The sequence below is a fragment of the Dermacentor andersoni genome, chromosome 10 (assembly GCF_023375885.2).
Source record: "Dermacentor andersoni chromosome 10, qqDerAnde1_hic_scaffold, whole genome shotgun sequence".
In the NCBI taxonomy this organism is placed as follows: Eukaryota; Metazoa; Arthropoda; class Arachnida; order Ixodida; family Ixodidae; genus Dermacentor; species Dermacentor andersoni.
The window spans coordinates 3,441,540-3,457,552 of NC_092823.1; positions in this window are offsets into that span (position 1 = coordinate 3,441,540).

The following is a 16,013-nucleotide window of genomic DNA, read 5'->3' on the forward strand; positions in this document are numbered from 1 at the left end:
AAAAAAAAAAAGAATGTTAAGGAGATGTAGAGAAGATGCTACAATGAAAATTATGTATAGCCTATGTGAATAACTCAAGCGGGCTAGTTGAGAACATGACAACGCCTATAGTTTCAAAGGGGATGCTAATAAATCATCCACATCGTAATCGGGCTTAATAACGATAGACCTTTATCTAATAGGATTGTGCGCGTGAAAAGAACAATGCCACTCTGCGCATTCTCGAACATTTCGACTACGGGCAACTTCCCTGGAAGGTGCGGTGATATACAAGTGAAAATAGCGGACGGACTGGTGGGTGACTTTAGATTCGACGATCGCTGACGGAGTTTGCCGCAGTCGCAATGCTGCTCGACTTTCTGGGCTGCGCATGCGTGAATATCAAAAGTAAATTAGCAAGTTCTTTGAAAGCACAAATAAAATTTACGCAAGCTGCCTTACCCTACAGAAGTGTCCATATTTCTGAACTACGTAAACATGCTCAGACGGAGAAGCTACACTATAGCCAAAGCCTTGAGATGGATGCTTGAACATCAAGAAAGGAACAGCAGATTAACACATGTGCTCTTTTGCAAAGTGAGAACGACAAGAGAAGCAAGACACGACCAGAAAAGCGAGAAAGACTAGACCGAGAATGCGCGTCCAAACCGCGTGAACGATACCGAACAACACGCTAAGGAACGGGGTTTCCTGGTATCTTGAGCAACCCTATTTCAATGTGTACAATAATTATAGGGTGAGGCAGTAATGACGCGGGCTTGTCCACGGAAGCTTCTGTGGTTGCATTTACTCCTAACTGCCTCATTTCTGCGTGCACCCACGGGAAATTGCGTGCGCTCTCTGAGGCCCCATGGAGACACAAAACAATCCAATTTTCCTGGACTGCTAAGACCGTCAACTAAATGCGCAGAAAGAATGTCTTAGAGGATGGACAATTACAATTGATTATATTATTATTAGCTCAGGTCAGAGGCGGCTAGTGCATCTCATTTGGCCGCGATGAATATGCTCTAACCGGCAGGGGGCAAGCGCTATCACCGTAATAGACCACAGCGGTAATTACCGATGCGAACATGCCAACTTTAAATCAAATCGTTCAAGCCAACTACAATTACAGGGCAGCAGCGTTCAATATCTCAACACAAAAACACACGAAGGGGTGCGCTTAGGCTGGTATATAATTTAAGTAATCATAAATATGCGTCAGTCGGTAGCAGTCTATATGTGAGAAGCTAGCGCTTGAGAGTGAAAAAATAAAATGAAACACATTGAAGCGAAAAACAGTTAGGGGTGCCATCTGAAGACTGCGAGACAACGATCAGCCTGCATAAAGCGATTTTTGTATACTATTGAGCAATTGAGTCTTGGTTCCGCTTTTGTTGAGGCACCACTAAAAATAAAAATAAAAGCTTGATTTCTCCGGTATAAGCTTCTCTTAAGCTAACGCTCATACGGCAAAGATTATTGATTCTCACGTTTGAAGAAAGTCCACTGAAAGCTGCAACGACCATCAAAGTGAAACAGAAAGAATTGCTTGAACACTGCAAAAGAAAGCGCACATTGGCTATCTTGAGCGGTACAAGCATGCAGGTTGTTCTCGGAAGCCCGGGAACAGCTCAATAAACTGCGAAACGCGACACCAAGGTTTCTTTTTTCTGCGGTGTCAGCAGACCTCAATTCTTCTATCGCCCTACGAAGCTCTACGTGATCGCCATTCATGAGCAACCGACGCAGTCATCACTGCCGCCAAGAAGTTCTCTCTCTGGAGTCGGCGGTTCTGTCCAACGCAGGGGACATCGATACTGTGGGGCGAGGGAACACGTGAACACGCTTCTCCGTTGACTGAAGTGTTTAGGGTGCATTATTTGCTTTGTTCCGCGCTGCAGTTGCGAGCATGTGACGACAGTTCTTGCTTTTACTCTCCAGCGTTACGTTGTTGCCTTGCACAAGCGACTCACGCCCGTGGAGTGCTGACGTGCCCTGTGTTGCTTTCGAGCCGCCAAGGCCATGTGCATATCGATTTACATCGAAAGTTTTACGTAGCATTCGGCAAGTAAGCGTAGTGACCCAAACAAACGCACGAGTTTCTATTTATTGCCTGCGAGGAAATCAAAGCTAACTTTACTGTCTTTTGAGCTGCTTGGCAAAGTGCGCAAGCTCACTTGTGTGCTCCAAACAGGATTGTTAAACTATCTTCCGCAAAGAACATTCAGCCGCTACGTAAAGAAAGAATCTAGACGTTATACACGGACGTTAATGGGGAACCGGAAGAAACGGAACTACAAAGAAATACCGGCAGACTCGGTGACTCGTCCTTGCTCCTTCAAGATAGAGCGTAGGCCTAATGAATGGTAGCCTTCAGCGTTCCTGGCAAAATATTCGGGAGTATTGCCCGTTCACCACTCTCCTCTTCACTTAACACTTGTTCACATCAGCGACCAAAATTGCGACCAAAAGGGGGGGGGGGGGGGGACCGAAGCGATGAGCTAGTTAGGCAAGGGCGCGACGCCCATACCTGAATGTTGAGCATTCAACACACAAATGCAAAGTAAGAACTCAACTGATGCGTTAGACTCACACGGCGTGTCTCTTTATTTCATGCTCTTGGATTTAGCCCTGCGATACCAACACGCCCGTGCACCCACGCCAGCAGGCATAATGAGTGGACGCTCAAGCCCGGAGTCCGAGCACTGCCGTGTTCTCACAGAACTGGTGAAGAGGCCATGAGATCTAGCGACAGCGTTTCTATCTTAGCTTGAATTTCACTTTGCTCCGACATGTATACAGTGCAATGCAACATTCCAAGAAGATGTGGCAAGTGGAGACGGCGAAAGAGCGCCTGGATAAGGTGGCTACACCCCAGTCGTATAAGACCAGACACCTGTGGGTGGGCAAAACACGAGAGAACAGTTCAAGCGATCAGGCAACGCCAAGTGAGCTTTGTAGCAATTGCTACGAATGGGTGGATGTCTGATTTTCCCTTTATTAATTGCTTCTGTCCACTTTGCGGGTTTCCGCAGAACAATTACGTCAAACGTTTGCCTTTGCTTCGGGTTGTTGAGAAATTCGACTTGGCCCTGCCATCTGCTAGCCGCCTGCTTTGCTCAGATGGTAGAGTGGCTGTTTCGGAAAGGCGGTGGTCCTGGGTTCCTGTCCCAGACTAGGACGAATTTTTCTTAAACTGAGAGGATTTTCTTTCGAGGAAACCGTATGGGTTTCCTTTGTAGCAACTGCTACGAATGGGTGAAGGTCTGGTTTTATCGTTTATTAAATGCCCATAAACACATGAAAGTCGTTACGGTAAACACTGCTTCACATGGCGAAGATCACACAGTTTTACCAAATACAGAGCAAATATGAGCAGTGAGGAATAAGCCAAAGCAGCATTACTACCAAGCCTGGATCGAAAACTAATCTGCTTTTCTTCTGTTACTCATGCAAAAAAAAGAAGAAAAAAAGATGCGGATCCCACACGCCTTGAGGGAATCGATGGAAGCGAAGCTTTGTGTGCTGTTTTCTTTGATCGACGTTCATTAGCGGTGACGTTGACGGCGAATGTTTGATTTCCTAAGTGTTTAGTTCAATACGAGTGTGGTGAGTTGATGGTAATTGTTACATTGCGTGCACCACTGCTGTTTGTGCGCGTAGTCGACAGAACACACAGGGAGACGCGTTTCCTTGAAGAGTTGCTGCGCGCCATTGTTTATAATATCAGAGAACATCGGCCATTGTCATTGCCTCACGCGACGCATCCCATCGTAGCAGAAGCGTTAACGTTTAAGCAAATTATGGAGCTGTGGGTGCCAAAATCATAATCTGATGATCATGCATGCCAGAGTGGCCGACACTGTATTTTGACACCATGGTGTTTTTAACGTGCACCTCCATCTAAGTGTAGCGTTATTGCATTTTTTTTACCCGTAGACATGCGGCTGCCGCGGTCGGGAACGAACTCGCCACCTCGAGCAATGTCACAGCCGCAAAACTACCGTGGTGGGCGCAGACGTGTTGATCTGACGTGCTGCCGCTTCTGTTTTCTCGCCTAGACCCTACAATGCTTTATCGCGGGTTCGCGTCGGCACTCACTGCGTTAGCAGTCCGCTTGATAAATTTGCGTGGTGTTTACTCTTCACAAACAGCAGAAACGTACCATACCATGAGTTTGCCCGCAACTGCTGTCCTGTTTATAGTAGTAGCGTTTCCTCGTCTTCTGCCGACATTTTTTGTCTGCCCTTCCCCCCCACTCTGTATGCTAATAGCGAGCGAAGAGTGGCAAGGCTGTTATTCACTCGTTTCGTGACTGCATCAGTTCCATCCATTCCGTGCTTGCTCTCCACCCTGCTCTCTACAGTTCTATCTACCTCCGCTCTAGACTTGCACGTAAGCAGAAATGTAAGCGTGGCAGGTTCTGCAATGCTTACGCTGTCTTCCGCTGCGGCGCCACCAGTCAGGGACTACTGTCTGGGATTGGCATAGAAAATGTGGGAGGAACGCGCTTGGAATGCCGTCGCCCATGGAAGCCGACGCGTGCCGTCCCCGCCATCTAGCGCATTTCGGCCCAGCCAAGTGGCCGAGTATGCAAGAACGGCTGAGACATTCGCTCCCATTGCAGCTCGCCCGACGTGGCAGGCCGCACATTCTTCTTATCCAGCGGCCATGGTATATACACTCTTCGAATCACCCCCAACGACAGCAGCAACAGCAGCAGCGGCAGCAGACCACAGCAGCAGACCACAGCAGCAGACCACAGCTGCAGACCACAGCTGCAGACCACAGCAGCAGCAGCAGCAGTGGAAAAATCGAAGGAAGAAGAACGGAAAGCTTCGATCTAAAAAATATATCTCACTTTTCTTGGTCTCATACGGCTCGAAGGCCAGTGTGACGGAAGGTATTTCGCTTGTTTCCTATAGTGTGCTTGTTGAATTTAGGCGACAGCTGGTCGGGGTGATGTTGTTACATTAAATAGTATCTACACCAGGTATCATCACCACACGTCCATGACAAAACTAGGAGCTCAAAATAAAATGACATGTTCTCCTACAATGTGCGAGTTGCTGTGAGTCATCGTCGTGTTGTCGCTGTCCTAAATGCCAGCATTAGTTCTCCTCTAGAGCACTCTGTCTGGTGTCTCCTTACATTATAGCTGTAGCGCACATTTTAAATGCTTTTAGGTACATGGACGACTTCTTAATCCTTTTATGCGAAGCATACCAGCCGCACAACCACGCTCTTCCTTGCTGCGCCGCGCGCGGCCGCGTAGCTACCATATGACGTCATAACAGCTGCAAAAGCGGAGGCTCAACTCGTGCGCTCGCTTGCGGCCGCGTAGCTACATAGCCGGGTCTCAGCTCGTGCGCTCGCCTGCATGAGTTGTTTCTTCGCCTAGCCGAACCAAAAAAATGGCCAGGCTTAGCTTGGTTAAGCCAAGAATGCGTTGCATATTGCGCGAGTTGGGGCCCAGCTTTTCCTCCGGCTGTCGTGACGTCACGTCACGTGGTTGCGCTAAAGGTCAATGGTGGCTGCCCGGCCGCGCCCAAGGGCTGAACTGAGTGATTGCAATATGCAACGCATAATATAGCCAAGCAACAGCAGTTCACCATGCTAAACAGTGGTTCAACAACTAAAATAAAGGCTAGTATGCTTCGCATCCTGGGCTTAACCTTAGCTAAGCCACAGCAATTTTTAGCAGACAAGGCTCATCGAAGCGCTGCGATGATATTTTAAACATATTTAAGGACAATGGTAAAAGGCTTTCGTTTACGCATGAAGTGCCACAGCTTAACACCCTGCAATTTTTAGATTTAAGATTAACCTTTCAAGACGGACAAGCTTGTTGGCAATATTTCCCACGTGCCAAGAAAGTGTTGCTGCCATATAATTCATGCCATTCGAAAATTGTCAAGCGTGGAATTTCTATGCCCTGCCTGTAGTCCGCCCTCGAAAAATCATGTACGCACATGTTGCAGGCCTCTTTCAATAAACAGATTAAGCGACTTAAAGCAGCACGGTTTCCTGAGTCGTTGGTGACCTCAGTCACCGAAAGCCTTTACGGAAGGTTAAAGGTACCAGCGCCCCAAGGGAGGAAGACATTCAGAACCATAAGACCTGCAGTGATTCCTTATGTTCATAAGGTCTCCCATAACCTCAAGAAGGTGGCAGGCCGGTATTGTGTACCCATTGCCTTTTCTGCCCCCGTCAAACTGGGTCGACTCTGTTAGAAAACCACACGCAAGGAGAATGGTTCGCAAGGCTGTGGCAAGAAACATAGCATGTCCTACGGGAGATGCGCTACGGGCGTGGTGTATGAAATTACCCTTGAGTGCGGCAAGTCCTATATAGGACAGACTGGACGCTGCATAAATGAACGAGCCAGGGAACACGACCTAAATCTAATGAAAGATGGAGTGGCATATTTGCCTGCGCACTGCGAAGCCTGCATGTGCAAACCACGTTTTTCGGAGATTAGGATTCTTGGCAGTAGATTTCAAACAGCACGTGAGCTAATGGGAGCTTACTATATAGAAAAGAAAGGTACAAATTGCATAAGCGATGCATCTATCATGCTCTATAAATCGGAAACTAGATTGTTTGACTGCTTGGTAACGTAGATATGTGAACAGCCAGCGCATGCCTGTATGTGTATATATATTCATGGGTCACAGCCCAAATTAAATCAGTCGGAACTGCCGCCCGTGTTGTCTTTATGTGTCTTCTTATGTGTGTTGAATTGCGGCAAAAAACATGTCTTTTGTACCGTAAAGACACACCGCCATCTCGCCAACTCCTATTGTGAAGACGCAGACTGCGAATGGCTTTCAAGTACGCTGGGACATAAAGCTGCTGCGTCGCTTCTCTGAAACTATAACACTGAATATACAGAAATAGGCCGACCTGCACCCGTCGTGGTGACTTAGCGGCTATTAGCCCTAAAACAGGTGCGGTGCGTGTTCCGCTCGCGTGACGTCCGGGCATGGACTCGCGCCTGTCGTCTGCTGCAGATCGGGCATTGTCTGGGTGCCTTCTGCAGTGTTTCCGTTCGCTCGTCTCGTTGCCTATGCTTGTATACTTATGAAAGTCCTCTCACATATATTTTTACGATGTCTTCGTTCTCGGAAATGTATTAAAGGAGCTTATTTCCTAAATTACACTACATTTCACAAAGGCAACGCTATACTGCTTACAAATGGAGCCCAGACCCTATTGCGGACTTTTGAACGTGGATTGCCCCTTCGGGGCGGTATCTCACGCGAATAATAAAAGCACAAACGCAAAAACATAGCCCATAAGAATCCAGTTAGGATACCATACCTGCCGTGGCGCGATATGCATGTCACAGACGCTGGGTATACAGGGTCCAGAATATTTGGCTGCGCGTGTTCAAAAAAGATTTTGCGCTCACCGTTGCACTGTTCTTGCTCAAATTTTGCAGAACGATCGCATTTTGCTGTATAATACTTGGTACGATTAGTCGCCTGTTTTTTAAGACAAAAATGAGAAACTGTTTTCGCCTACGGAAAAAATGGCGTCTCAAAAGCCGACCCTGGCACAGACTTGTGTGGCCAACTGCCGTCATCTGCATAGAGCAGCACTTCAACGAGGACTAGCGCGTGTTGCCCACTCCTGGAACAGGGTACTGCCCTTCCTCAAACGCTGCTTTCTTCAGATGACGATAGCTGGCGACCCAACTTTATGCTTCCGCCGTCGCAGCAGCTGCTCGCATCCCCATAAGATCAGGCAAATTTTCACTTTTTTCTTAGAAAATAGGCAATTAGCTGTGCCAAGTGTCATACAAAACAAAGTCGACGTCGAAATGCGACCGTTCCGCAAAATTTGATCAAAACAGTGCCGTAGAGAGCGCAAAATCATTTTTTGAACTTGCACAGCCAAATATTCAGGACCCTGTATATGACTTCTTCAACAGTTACCCTGATTGTAACCCGTTAAGGCATGTTTGTTCCCAACGAGCAGTTCATGGTAACATACCGAATATTCGATTTTTTTTTTTCACGGGAACGCTCGGCAGTAGGAGCACGACGTAACTAACACTGCAGTTTAGATTCTACCAGCACCACTTGCGTTCTTAACTGCTTCTAAAAATTACGCCGTTCTTCAGTGGTTAAATTTAGGTGCCGGTAATTTGAACTAAAGCTGATTGAGGCCTTCGGCTGTGTGCAGCACATCGAAAGAAACGGGCCAACATTTATTCCCTTTGAATGCTGCAAGTTCAACTCACTTGATATATTTACTGGTACTTCTTGCTTGGGAAGTAGCAATGGCGAATCTGCTTGGAGAACTGACACAGGCTGCTCGGGCCAAATATTTGAATGGAACATGCCTTTCGGACCGTATGGCTGCAGCCAGCAAGGAGCCGTAGCCTCATTCATTAGCATTGTGGAATGTATTGTAGATATTGACACGTGCACTTGTTTGTCTATATCGGGCGACACGTTTCATCGCCTAACAAATGTTATCGCACAGTGCAGGACGCGCCTTCATGTATCGGAAGTTTCTGGGGTGTTATCGATGCTTCCATCCGCTGTCTGTGACCGAACCTTGTGTAATCTGATCGCATGTGTGCGTGATGCTAATGATGTAGAACGTTGTGGAAGGCACGCAGGTCCCAGTGATTACTCTAGAACATTCTACGACTGATGTATAAAAGCCGACGCGCTTGACCCGCTGATCAGATTTTCGACGATCGCCGACTGTGTTCGCCGCTATCGTTGTGTTATAAGTGCAGCCTGTTTTTGTGGGCACAGGTTCGCCCAATAAAAGTTAGTTTTGTCTTACACAGTATTGCTACTGTGTTCTTCAACGTCACCACCACGTGACAATATCATTATTCCCTAGTGGAGATCAAAGTAAAATGAATTTATGTGAGGATTGCGGTGTGTTCTTTGTGAGGCGGGTATGCTAGGTTCTCTTTGTGTACTGACGAAACGAGTGGTTCTTAGTTTGTATAAATAAACAACGTAGGATCGAGACATCGTTAGGCAGAATGTGTTTTAATTTTCCCTTTCAAGGCAGCCTACGCGGCGCTTTAGGTGCGTCGTGTATACTTTAGGCATTGTAATTGTCATTGTAAAGAGTTACTTCACAGTTTCAATTCGAAGTTGCAGAGAAGAGCTGGGTTTCGCGAACAATTCGCGCCTCGCCACAACGAGAGCCGGTTGCTTCCATTGTGGTGAGGGGTGTGCCATATTGTCCATAAAGGCTTCTGTGGGCCGCTATGAAACGCTTCCTCGCTTGCTGTTGATTGCATCTCGATCTTAACCATGAGATTTTCTTTCAGGTGATTGCTGTTATGGTATTCATGAAGCATATGCATACGATACATGATCCGCCGTCGTGTTAACAGCCAATGCGTTTTCTGGGTGCCCGTTTCCCAGAACGATGAATGTAGCAGAAAACCTTCTCTCCCAAAAATGCGTTACTTACTCTTCCTTTTACTCATTGATACAGTGGCCACATTTTACTAAAAGGACTCACTTAAGTAATAGGAATCATGATAAAGGTTTCGCAAGGCAGTGTATTTCAAACATGGATTTTTAAAGTTTACACCAAATATCAAGATTTTTCATCTATGTAGAATGCAATGTCTCTCATAGTTAAATGCTAAGGAAATGTTAATTCTTTACAGGATAATCATATATGCATAACCTCGCGTCTTGATTTTGCAGACATTCTTTTTTAAGCAACATTAATGGACAGGCATGACGCATATATGCATTGCAAAACCAGTAGACCCCTTTAGCGCTATATTGGGGCGAGCTCCACCACTGGAAAAGCTGGCGCCACCATCGGCGTGACGTGGCATGAGGGATCACGTGGACGCAGCGGCCGCGTCGTCTGCTTCAGAAGCGATGAAGCGTTGAAGCGGATGACGCGAACTTTAAAGTCATACCTGTGCTGCGGTTCTGATTAAGTGGTGAGGTCTGCTTGACAACATTTGAAATCACTATAAGTAGTGGCTTCCCTTGGAGGCGGGCAGCATGGTAGGCTACTGCTCCGTGCCGCAGTGCCGGACGTACGCAAGGGAGCCCGGTGTCAGCCTTATTCACACGTAACCGCAGCACAAGAAGCTCCATGAAGCTTAGCTCGCGAAACTTAGAACCGGCCGACAGCCATCGGCTACAACTCGGGTATGCTGCAAGCACAGACGCTAGGAATATTTCTGCTACGGCGCTGGGACTGCGATGTTCGGTGAGTAGCAGAAAACGCGCACTGAGACCTTCGCCCGCGCTCCCTCCCGGCTAATGTCACGACGGTTGGGTCGATGTTTCAACTGCGTAATTGAGACTGGAGAGAAACGTGGACTCCTGACTTAGTAACTCTGACTTTAATAAAGATTTCGTATGTTATCACACTCAATATTTTCTGCAAGCACCAGCCTTAAATTTTTTTATTTGTTGATATCACAAATTTATATTCCGTAAAAGCCTAGTATATCTAAATACGTCCGATATAAGCCGGCTCTATTCACTGATCTGTACTTGCTGCGTGCGTCATGGGCAAATCTCTTTTTTGTCGTGTACTGTTAGGGTCAGATTGTGGTGTATTAAAATCACCTACTCTTAGTGAAAAACAAATAGACTAAGACGCTGTACTTAGTCTGACGTTTCGCGGAAAGCTTCTGGGTAGAGAGATTAGATTATGCGGTTTCACGTGCCGAAATCACGGTATGATTATGAGGCATGCTCTAGTGGTTGACTCCGCATTAGGTTTGACAACAGTTAAGTTCATAACATGCGCCCAGCACACGGTTCAAACTTTTGAACATAGCTGCTATATATGTTCAGTAACAATGATAATTACACTAGCACAAATGATCTCTGAGAGAACAGAAAGGCAGCACTTGCTTTCGGCGATATTGTTCCTTTAACCGTACTAGGTGATCGAACAGAATACATAATTTTTTAATAAACACTTTAACCGTGATCTGATTATCATGGAAGTCTGGGACAATTACCGATATGCTATTTATGTGGTTCATATTTCTCTGAATCCGCACAGTGCAAAGCTGGACGCATCAATGCAGCATATTTTGTAGCACGTCTAGAGTTTTCTGGTACATGATGTGCTTAAGTGAAGGTGTTTCCTTTGCAAATTGCGAAGGTAATGGAGAAAACCAGATGCGCAGAAACATGCTAGTTTTTTTTTTTCTCTAGAGTGTTCCACTACCTCGCAGATCAAGCTCGTATTGACATGACTTATATCTCGTGCCGAAGTACTCAGTTCTTCTGTATTGCATTCACCATAAACTTTAGTTACTCAAATACATAATATAATTATTTATTTCACCAGCCCAAGACATTACTCAGATGCAATTGGCAACTACACGAAATGTCCCATCCATTGTGCAGCTTGTTTTATCTTCTTGTTGTCGCAGACGCCGACACAGTTTTTGGCCACAAAAAAATCCAACGTGCCGCCAGGAACCATGAAATCTCAACATCTCTAGTGGCCTGGCTTACAGCTTTAGCCACCCAATGTCAGAAATTTACGATTTTATTTTTTTCACAGACCTGCTCGAAGTGCTCCCATTATTTACACCTGCATCCATAGTTTATAAGAATTTAGTTTCCTGGCTATCTTCTCACCAAACAAGCGGGCCGTGTTTCTGTTCTTTTCACGAATATCTATACCGCTGAAAGCAACCGCCCTTTTGAGACGCTGGCCAACCGCGTGAAGTCGGTGGGTGCCAGAGGCACAAGAAAGGCTCACGCATCGAAGCAAAGGAACTGCGACAACATATGCGCATTCGTGAGAGACCTGGCTCACGCCGGCCGTACGTAACGTAGAAAAGAGAACTGGCTGTCGTGATTGAGTGGATGCTTGGCTGGCAAACTGCGCTCTCCTGATTCTTTTTTTTTTTTGCCCTTTCAGTCTCTCAGACGTAAGCCGGCGCACAATATTTGGGAGAAACGAGGGGCCGGGCAGCCGATGCCACAGTAGTCGTAAGGCGAGGTTCCAAAGGTGCGCTAACCTGGGGCACGCATTAGCGATTCAAGTACGCGGGCTAGAGTCGGCGAACTATGTAACCACGTGGGTACAATGGCTGGCGAAGGTGGCTTGAGAGTAGGCCGGAATACGTTTCACAGGGTCCGAGAAATTTCTCACAGTGCGAGTACCGATGAGTTTGCAATTGAGTTATCGCCGACGTTTATATGTGTTTGTTTAGAAACCGCTGCTTTATAGGGCTTTTGTTTTTCATGTTTGATGGAACGAGGAAGAAGCGTTGCGATCAACAGCCGAATGCTCCTAAATCGCCATGATTCATCAAAGTGTGCGTCATCAAAAGTCAATGTTTTTTGCAAGAAATGCAGAAGCGCGTTTTGTTCTTTTAAAAGCAAGGGGTACGGAGGCTTCGCTGTGTGTTTGGAGCTGCTCTAGAGAATTAATTTCCTTGCGTAAAATAAAAATATTGCCTAGTAGTAATACTCGCTGAGCCTTTTCCTCACGTTTGTGACATGGTTCTGACAAATCTTCACTGAGCATCCGTTTTGGCGGCATTTTCTGAGCCCCGTTGCACGCCGCCGTGACAGTCGACGACGCACCAGAAGGCTAAGCAAGGGGAAGCTGACCAATCCTAGACGTGGGCGCCACTCCCTTCACTTAGTTATCTGCTTTCACTGCGCTAGCTCCAGACCTAGCTGTACCCTCTCCTTTTCATGCGCGGTCCTCGCCTCTAACCGCACAATTTGATAAGAACAACCTATTGCGGTAAGCAGTGCTACAAGCTTCAAATAGAACTAAATTGTGGAGTTTTATGCGCCAAAACCGCGATATGATTATGAGGCACGCCGTGGTGAGGGACTCCGGATTATTTTGAACACCAGGCCATCTCTAACGTGGCCCCAATGCACGGGACATGGGCGTTCTGGCATTTCGCACTCGTCGAAATGTTTCCGCCGCGGCCGGGATTTGATCCCGTGGCCTCGTGCTTAGCAGAGCAACACCGTAGCTGTCGAGCCACCATGGCGGGTCTACTAGTTTTTAAGCCAAACGAGAGTTAGCTCCTGCATATGAGGTGAGCCTTCGATAGAAGTATTGAAACAACCTTGCCTGTCACCGCCCGTCCTTGCGTCGGCGGTTACGTGAATTTCAATGACGTAAATACGTGAGGAGGTTCGAAAGAAGGCAGAACGGAATAGCTTTACGGTAGCGCACAATTGTTCTTGCCACTTCTGTCCAGAAATGACTGGAAAGGAAGCCTTAGGCTTGGACCGGTGGAACGTCGGTGGCAAGTCAAGGACATGTGCCGTCGGTAGCGATATGCATGGCCACGCGAAGGATTTTCGCTTGATGTACCCGTATTTCCAGTCGCACATGTCGTACATATTATCGACGCGTGACCATGATTGCATATTCGACCGTGTACCCAGTGATGGAATTCTCGCACTGGATGACCTTTCGCTGTACACTTAAAGCAACAACCATCCGCTGTGAGCAAATTGCGCTTCTCTATTGTGCTCAGGGCCTGGTGCACTATCCTATGTTGTGGTTGGTTGCAGAAGAGCACAAGCAGGGCTTGGACAAAATATCTGTCCTGTTATGAAGCACCCTAGCCGACGGAGGTGACGCGATATTCCGGAAGCTCTATGTATTATAGGTTGTGTGTCGATTAACCTTGGAGTCCTGAGCTGTGTGCTTTTCTCTAGACACTCTACTTCGATTCGAAGAAACTTGACCAAGTGCTCCATCTCATGTGCCGAAGACGTTGGACTGCTGAGGGTAGTCCAAAATGAATCTGACTGCTGGCTCTCCCGTTTATAATTAATCAAATATGATGTCTACAGGTCTACAGCAGTACCTCGCTCAACATAGCAGCGTATGATATTATGCTCACCCCAAGGTTTGCGAGTCCTCTCTGGTTGACTTGTACTTCGTCGTAGTGCTTCCGCAACGCTGCTACGTCCTTCGACTATTTCACGGGTTTCAATATCCGTAGCCTCTCGAGTTGTCTCTGTTCAATTCACTTCGCGTTTCCAAAATGTTGTTTTAAGATGTCAAGTGGTTCATGGTACAATGAATTGGTGGCTTGAATTCCGGCGACTTCTTGAGCAGCGGCTCCGTGAAGAAGGGAAATGGGGTAGTGGAAGCGATGTGTGTTAGATAAAGTGGGGTTCTCGTGCGCGAAGTATCGGAACATGTCCCAAAACGGCTGATATCGAGTAAAAGTTCCATCACATAGCTTGGGCACTCGGGCACGAATCTCACGTAGAGGTAGCACTGCTTCCCTGTCAGAGGTCACCATCAGCTGCTGCAGGCAGTTGCGTCATTGAGCCTGTTCATATGGCGCTCGAGGAGAACCACATAGCTGTTTGCAGCGTCTTCATATTCCATGAGGGAATCTTATTCTTACACCGCGTGCTCGTCCGTGATAAAGATTTTCAGCTCGACGTTCAGCGCAGAGAATTCCGCTTTCACCGCCTGCAGTTGACTATGGAATAACATGAAGCATCGAAAGCGCGAGCTGTTCAGACTGCACGAGTACATTCAATTCTTTCACAATCCTTGTGATTTGTGACCATCGAGACGTCCCATTGTTCTCGACACGCTGCATGACGATCTCGGTGCAGAAAGACGTTCCAAATCAGAAGCAACAGCTCATGGGAATGAGGACTGATTTGCCGAGTCGTTGGCCCCAAAAATACGATGTGGGAAATGGCATTCTGCAGCCTTTATTGACGCTTAGCGCGATAGCCTCTAAAAATGGCGCACATCCCAAACAGGCCTCTAAATTGCCCACTCCCCGCTATAGAGATCTTGCTCGTGATTTCGAACACCTACTTCATAGCCAAACATGGATTATTTTTCTACCCGCGGCTCTTCCGTCTGGCCCACAAGAATAGCGGAAGTTTATCAACAAGCTTTCAGGCAACTATTCACCTTATGTGCACAGATGGCTGTATGTTCTGTAGGTAAAAAGATTGTAGATGAGTGTTGTATCGCGGTTGCATTATTGCTGAAACACTTTGATCGTTTAGTATAATTTCTTTAAGAGGCAATTTTCAGTTTCTCAGAGCATATTTATTTCAAGCTCCCACTACTTTGTAATTTCTTCGCGGCTCTTACAAAATATTTGCAGTTCGGCCCGAGGGTCGAAGCACCGATTGCGATAGCAAATTAATAGATAGCGGTACGAAGTAAGGAAAATAGTTTTATCGGCCGTATAAACTTGTAAACATACCCTTATTAAGTTAACAATGATAGCATATAAAAGCGCGACTACACGAGGACGTATAAAGAAACAGACACAGAGAGACAGCGCTGTCCTTGTGTGTCTGCTTCTTTCTACGTCTTTGTTCAGTCACGCTTACACATTCTATCATGGATATAAGCCAACTAGCCCATCCACGTGTTTTAACTAACTTAACCAGCACGGTGTAACGCGCGCGCACATACATGAACACATCTCGCTCCATGAGAGCGAGAGCTGTGTGTGAACACGCTGCAGTTAGGAATCGCGGCAGCAGCCGCGAGCCAATTGACCTCCGTACATCTGTCGCTTCAAAGCAAACAAAACGTCGAAAATACAGCGCACACGAAGCTACCGGCACTACGCGCACTCGGCAAACATCGCAGGTTTGTTTAAATATGAAGCCCGCGCAGGCGTGCACTTTGGCCTCGTCGCAGTTCGCTTTCAAGACTCAAGCGTGCCGGCGACGCACCCCTACGGCGTCCATCAAAGGCGCTTCTACTACGGCGTCCGCGATTCACGTAGCCAACGCCGTAGTGGGCGCCGCACTTGTCTCCCCTCTGTACGGAGTGACAGGCGAGCAGGACTACGAGGCACCGTAGCCGCCGCCGGAAAAGAACGCCCCTTCTCTTTCACGCGCAACAGGAAAGGGCACGCATCCGGGCAGCGTTCCTCACTCGCGCACGCGAGATTCAACCACATTCGCCGGCTCAGCATCACACGCTTTCACTCGTACAGAACCTAACGGTGACCGCGATGGCAGAAATGCGCCTGGAGTGTCTTATAATTGTTATTGCAATAAAAAAATTAC